We start from the raw sequence: 6,644 nt of genomic DNA, 5'->3' as shown, positions 1-6,644 counted from the left end.
TAGGCCGTCCTTGGCAATATGATAGATTTGTGAAGTTTGATGGAAGAACTAATGTCTATGTTGTGAGAAAAGGAGAAAAAGAGAGATCGGTTGCTTTAAAACCTATAATAAGCAACAAGTCTTCTAATGTTACCTCTAATTCGAAGAGTTCTTATTTGATTAGTGAGAGGGAATTAGAAAAAGAAATTTGCAGCAACAATGTGGTATATATACTTGTTTCTAATGAGATTCGAATTGATCAAAATAAACAAGCAAAGAGGCCGTATGAATTGGAATCTGTTTTAGAAGAATTCAAGGATGTCTTTCATAAGGAATTACCTCCGGGACTACCTCCTATTCGTGGGATAGATCATCAAATTGACTTGATTCCGGGAGCACCATTACCTAATAAGGCAGCCTATAGAAGTAATCCGGAAGAAACAAAGGAGATGCAAAGGCAAATTGAAGAGCTTATGACTAGAGGATACGTGAGGGAAAGTATGAGCCCTTGTGCCGTGCCTACTTTACTTGTCCCTAAAAAAGATGGGAGTTGGCGCATGTGTATTGATAGTAGGAGTGTGAATAACATCACTATCAAATACCGATTTCCTATTCCAAGATTAGATGATCTACTTGATGAACTACATGGTTCAAAGTTGTTTTCTAAGATTGATCTTATGAGTGGTTATCATCAAATTCGAATGAGAGAAGGAGATGAGTGGAAAACAGCATTCAAGACTAAGTTACGGTTGTATGAATGGTTGGTGATGCCGTTTGAACTCACTAATGCACCTAGCACTTTCATGAGGTTGATGCATGAGGTACTTAAACCTTTCCTTGGCAAGTTTGTTGTTGTTTATTTAGATGATATTCTGATATACTTTAAAAATTTGCATGATCATCTAAATCATCTAACAAGTGTGTTTGAAGTGTTAAGAGAGAAGAAACTCTATGGTAAGCTTGAAAAATGCTACTTCTTAGTGCCTAGTGTTACTTTTCTTGGTTATGTTGTATCAAAAAATGGAGTTTCAGTTGATCATTCAAAAGTAGAGGCTATTAAAACTTTGCCTATTCCTACTAATATGAGTGAAGTAAGGTCTTTTCATGGTCTAGCTTCGTTCTATAAAAGATTTGTCAAGAATTTCTCAAGTATTATGGCGCCTATGACCGAATGTTTGAAGAAGGACAAGGGTAAATTCGAATGGACTAAAGAAGCTCAAAGTGCGTTTGAGTTGGTTACTAATCGTACTCTTGGTGTGCTTTTGCGTGGGTTAATGAGTAAGACACAAAAGGATTGGGACATCAAGTTAGCTCATGCGGAGTTTGCTTATAATAGATCACCTACATATGCTACCAAACATAGTCCTTTTGAGGTAGTCTATGGAGTCAATCCGAAACTTCCAATTGATCTTGTTCCATTGCCTAAGGGTGAGTTAATTCACAAAGATGCTGAGTCTAAGTTGAAGAGTATGCTGAAATTACATGCTCAAGTTCGAACAAGAATAGAGAAAGTAAATGACATGTACAAAGCTAGAGCAAACAAGCATAGAAAGCAACAAGGTTACAATGTTGGAGACGTGGTATGGTTACATTTGAGAAAAGGAAAGATTTATAGGAAAACGCAAGAATAAGTTGATGCCTAGAAGTGAAGGTCCTTTCAAGATTATTGAGAAGATCAATGACAATGCTTATAAGTTAGAACTTCCGGGAGAATATGGAATTAGTGCTACATTCAATGTTGGCGATTTGGCTAAGTATATTCCCGATGAAGAACTTCGAGATTTGAGGACAAATTCTTTCGAAGAAGAGGAGGATGATGCAAGTCTAAGCATGGAGAACTTCGAAGATTTGCTTATCATGCATCAAGATAGTTTGTCCCTAAACATTTATTCAAGCCAAGCATTGCATGGACACTTTCTAGGATATCAAAGCAAAGCCACGGTTTGCTTAGTGGCTTTCCTTGGAGTCTAGTTCACTTTCTTGAACTTTCTTGAATTTTCTTTACTTAGATTTTGCTTACAAGTTTTTACCTTTCACTTGAAAGGGTTTTTCTTGGTTCAAGCATTAGGATCTTTAATCTTTATTTAGTTGCTTTTAAAAATCAGTTAGTTAGCAAAGTAAATCAGTTTAGGCGTGTGCTTGTGCTCCAAGGTGCTTGCTCTTCAAGCAAGTTAGAATTCTAGTTTAATTAGGATTGAATTAGGAACTTGTCCTAATCTTCCTAGGTAAACTAAGTCTATAAATAGGGCTGTAAAACACACGAATTATCAAGAGAGATTAATATTCAGATTTATTGCTTAAGTTGCATACTTGAGTTTTTGTTGATTGCGATCAATTGTTGTTTTGCTTGTTTTAGTTAAAACATTCGTTTGGATTGATTAATTAGGTGGATTCTTAATTGATTAATCTTAGTTTTTGTTTAATTCTTGGTGGATTTCCTGTATAGAATTAGACTTAAACATATCCCTTGTGTTTTGTTGATTTTCGGATCAATAATTCACATCAGTTTTGCATCAGTCAGCCGACCCCAAGCAAACAGCCAAGTTGAAGCCTTCAATAAGCTTACCTCAGACAGCATAAAAAAGAAAATTGAAAGAGCTAGTGGCTTATGGGCAGAAGAGCTTATTTATGTCCTGTGGGCCATCCGGACAACTGCCAAAGGGGCAACCGTGAAACCCCATTTCTTATGGTATACGGTGCTGAAGCCGTCTTGCCCATTGAACTTTACGAGCCAACTCTTAGAGTCATGCTTTATGATGAAGAGGCAAATTGGGAGGCCATGCGGCTAGCATTGGACTCCCTTCCAGAACGCAAGGGCAATGCTTCCCTACGCCATGAGATATACCGTCTGAGAATGACAAGAGCCTACAACAAGAAAGTACACAAGCTCCCTTTGAAAGTTGGCGACTTTGTATTACGAAAAATGAAGGCAACCGGTAGGGCCAATGAGGCTGGAAAGCTAACCCCTAATTTGGAAGGCCCCTACCGGATCAATGAAGAAGTTAGGGTTGGCACCTACCGTCAGGAAACTCCAGACGGCAGACGCCTACCTCAAACTTGGATGTAGATAACTTAAATAAGTACTACTTTTGAGAAATGTAAATTTTTTGTAAACAGCGAGTCTATCAATGAGAATTTAAGCTTTGTTTTCAAAATTGTTTTGTTATCTTTATAATTATTATCCACCTTGGTAATACTCAGATGGAACTTTTGCTTAACTAACTAAGTCTGATACTTAGTGTAATTCAATGTTATAATTATTTGTCCGCTTGGGTAATACTCAGACGGACTATTTGTTCAACCAACTAAGTTTGATACTTAGTGTAATTTACATTATAATTGCTTGTCCGCTTGGGTAATACTCAGACGGACTATTTGTTTAACCAACTAAGTTTGATACTTAGTGTAATTTAATGTTATAATTGCTTGTCCGCCTGGGTAATACTCAGACGGACTATTTATTTAACCAACTACGTTCGACATTTATTGTAAATTCAATGTTATAATAACACGAAAACTAAGCACAAAAAAGCTTAGTGGCTATACAACCGGTCTCAAACAAGATCAAAGGCCGATGACCGGATGGTTGCTTATTTTATAAAACCGCCTGTCCCAACATGACAGATTTTAACTTCTTCCACACCTGCAACATAGAGCTCCTAGTAACAGGAACATCCTAGTGAAAAGACACAACCTCTTGAAAATCTTTATGAGAAGCAAGACAATTCAAAAACCTAAAAGGTTTGCCTTTCCCAGCAACAGAATGAACAATATCCACAAGAACAGGACAATGATCAGAAAGAGAAGGAGGAAGATAGATAGCCTCAGTTTGCAAATATGCCAACAACCAAGCCTCATTAACTAAACCTCTACCAATTCTAGAAGCAGTCTTATCCATACCATGACTTTTATTATTCCAAGAGTAGAAAGACCCTTTACTCTTGATTTCAACAAGTTCCAAGTCATGAATAAAATCCTTGAAATCCTTAGAAAACAAAATAGAATTAAAGTCACCAATACAAAGCCTAGGCAACTGAATATTAGCTAAGGCCTTAATGCCAGACCACATAGGAGATCTATGTTGAATACAATGAAGACTATAGACAAAAGTACAAGCAATTTGATGATGTTGATCCTTAGAGATGAGAACAACATGAATAAATTGCACAGTAACTGTAATAACATTAAGAGAAACAACATCAGGTTTCCAGCCAACCCATATCCTTCCTATACGAGAAAAAGAATAATTGGAAACCCAATCCCAAGCTTTACCAAACTTCTTTTTCATTGCATCAAACTTATGAATTTTAACTTTAGTTTCCAGAATAGCCATAACATCAATTGAGTGATCACTAAGCAACTATTTCACTTCAGTTACTTTATTAGGGTCATTTAGGCCTCTAATATTCCAGGTTGTAATAATCATGGCAACATAGGGGGATTACCATCACCCCCGATAGGAATAGAAGCTACCTCATCAGCCATTAAGACATTGTAAGAATTAACCCTAGTAACCACATGCTGTGTTTGCCTAATAGTCTAAGACTTGGTCTTTTTACCCACCAATCTCCAGTCATCATCAAAATTAACAGGTTAATTGTCATGAGCAGGAGTAGTCACAGGTAGATCAGCAGGTTCAGCTCTATTTTGCTGAGTAACAGTTGCCTGAGGAACAACGGGCTTAGCTTTAGGCTTCCAAACCTGCTTTTGTGCCTGAGCAAGAGCAGATTACTTCTAAGTAGCCTTGGGAGCAAAACAGTCATGGCCAGCCTTATCACACTTCTTGCAAAATGGAGGCTTCCATTCAAACTGAACCCTTAGCTCAACAGTATCACCATTTGGCCCCTCAACCCAGACAGAATAAGGCAAGGCTTTAGTCACATCAATTTCAACAAGAATCTGATGTGAATTATTGATCAGAAAATCAACAAAACACAAGGGATATGTTTAAGTCAAATTCTACACAGGAAATCCACCAAGAATTAAACAAAAACTAAGATTAATCAATTGAGAATCCACCTAATTAATCAATCCAAACGAATGTTTTAACTAAAACAAGAAAACAACAATTGATCACAATCAACAAAACTTAAGTGTTTAAACTTAAAACAATGTATATTAGTCTCTATATAATTCGTGTGTTTTACATCCCTATTTATAGACTTAGTTTTCCTAGGAAGATTAGGACAAGTTCCTAATTCAATCCTAATTAAACTAGAATTCTAACTTGCTTGAAGAGCAAGCACCTTGGAGCACAAGCACACGCCTAAACTGATTTATTTTGCTAACTAACTGATTTTTAAAGCAACTAAATAAAGATTAAAGATCCTAATGCTTGAACCAAGAAAAATCCTTTCAAGTGAAAGGTAAAAACTTGTAAGCAAAATCTAAGTAAAGAAAATTCAAGAAAGTTCAAGAAAGTGAACTAGACTCCAAGAAAAGCCACTAAGCAAATCGTGGCTTTGCTTTGATATCCAAGAAAGTGTCCAAGAAAGTGAACTAGACTTCAACAGTTCAAGGGAAAGTTTGGGTGCTTGATGCATAAAGGGATTGTTTTGAGCACTTTAGAATGAAAATCAAACTTCTCATTCCAAGGCTTAACAATAGCAGGTTTTCCATAAAAAATATGGGGTCCAGAGCATAACAATGTATTCATATTAGCAGTAGAATGTAAATTGATGATAAAATAACCATCATCATGCCAGAAGATTTCTGGTTTCTCAAAATCACTCCAGTTCTGAGCTATAAACCTATGAACAACAGCAATAGTAGGGTAATACCCCACAACATAGGATATTACAGCATTACACCACTTCTTATTACCCTCTAACAAATCAGAAGCAACCAATTTAACAACAGGATTACCTTCCTTAAGAACAGGAGCAACATAGGACAGAGAAGATCCTTTTGCAGCAAGTTTCCCCCGGAATAAAGCCTCCAATCTTAAACCAGGAACAACTACACCACCAAGATGTCCAGACATATCAGCATGTGGCATAGAAACACTTGATTTGGGTAAAGAAGTAGTATCGAGATTAGGATCCAATGGAACAGTAACTGGAGAAACCCTAGTTACTGTTCGATTGGATTCCTTTGAAATCGAGCCAAAATTGAGACTCTGAGCTGCAGCAATAGCTTCAGCATCACTACAGGGAAACATTCCAGCGGATGGATGAACTAATTCAGGAGCTGGAGTGACAAGTTCACCAACTTCATCAATCGAATCTGGGTTGAAAGTAGACCCGAAATTCCTTAAACTTTCCTAAATCTTATCAATCGGAGCTATATGAGTCTGTTTCACAGTAGTTTAGGGGAGAGGAGTAGCTTGTTTCTTCTTCTTTGCCATTGTTAAAGATCTAAAGGAGGAAAAACCATCAAAATCACAGAACCATGGAAGAGAGAGAAGAGAGAAAAGTCAACGTAAAGTCAATGCCCAAACATTGTTTTTCATGTTAATGAATGTGTTTAATGTGTTTGACAAGTTGTTTAACTTTCGATTGATTCAATAAGCTTTATTTGAATGTGTTTAACTTTCATTTGTTTAAATAAAAGTCAAACACATTTTAACAAAGCTTTTTGAATCGAATGAATTGAATGAAACGCTTTGTTTGAATGTGCTTTACTTTCATTTGATTCAAAAAGCTTTGTTTGAAAGTGTTTGACAA

The sequence above is a fragment of the Chenopodium quinoa genome, unplaced genomic scaffold (genome assembly GCF_001683475.1).
Source record: "Chenopodium quinoa cultivar QQ74 unplaced genomic scaffold, ASM168347v1, whole genome shotgun sequence".
Taxonomy (NCBI): Eukaryota; Viridiplantae; Streptophyta; class Magnoliopsida; order Caryophyllales; family Amaranthaceae; genus Chenopodium; species Chenopodium quinoa.
The sequence above is the reverse complement of the archived record's forward strand: the minus strand, read 5'-3'. Positions refer to the sequence as shown.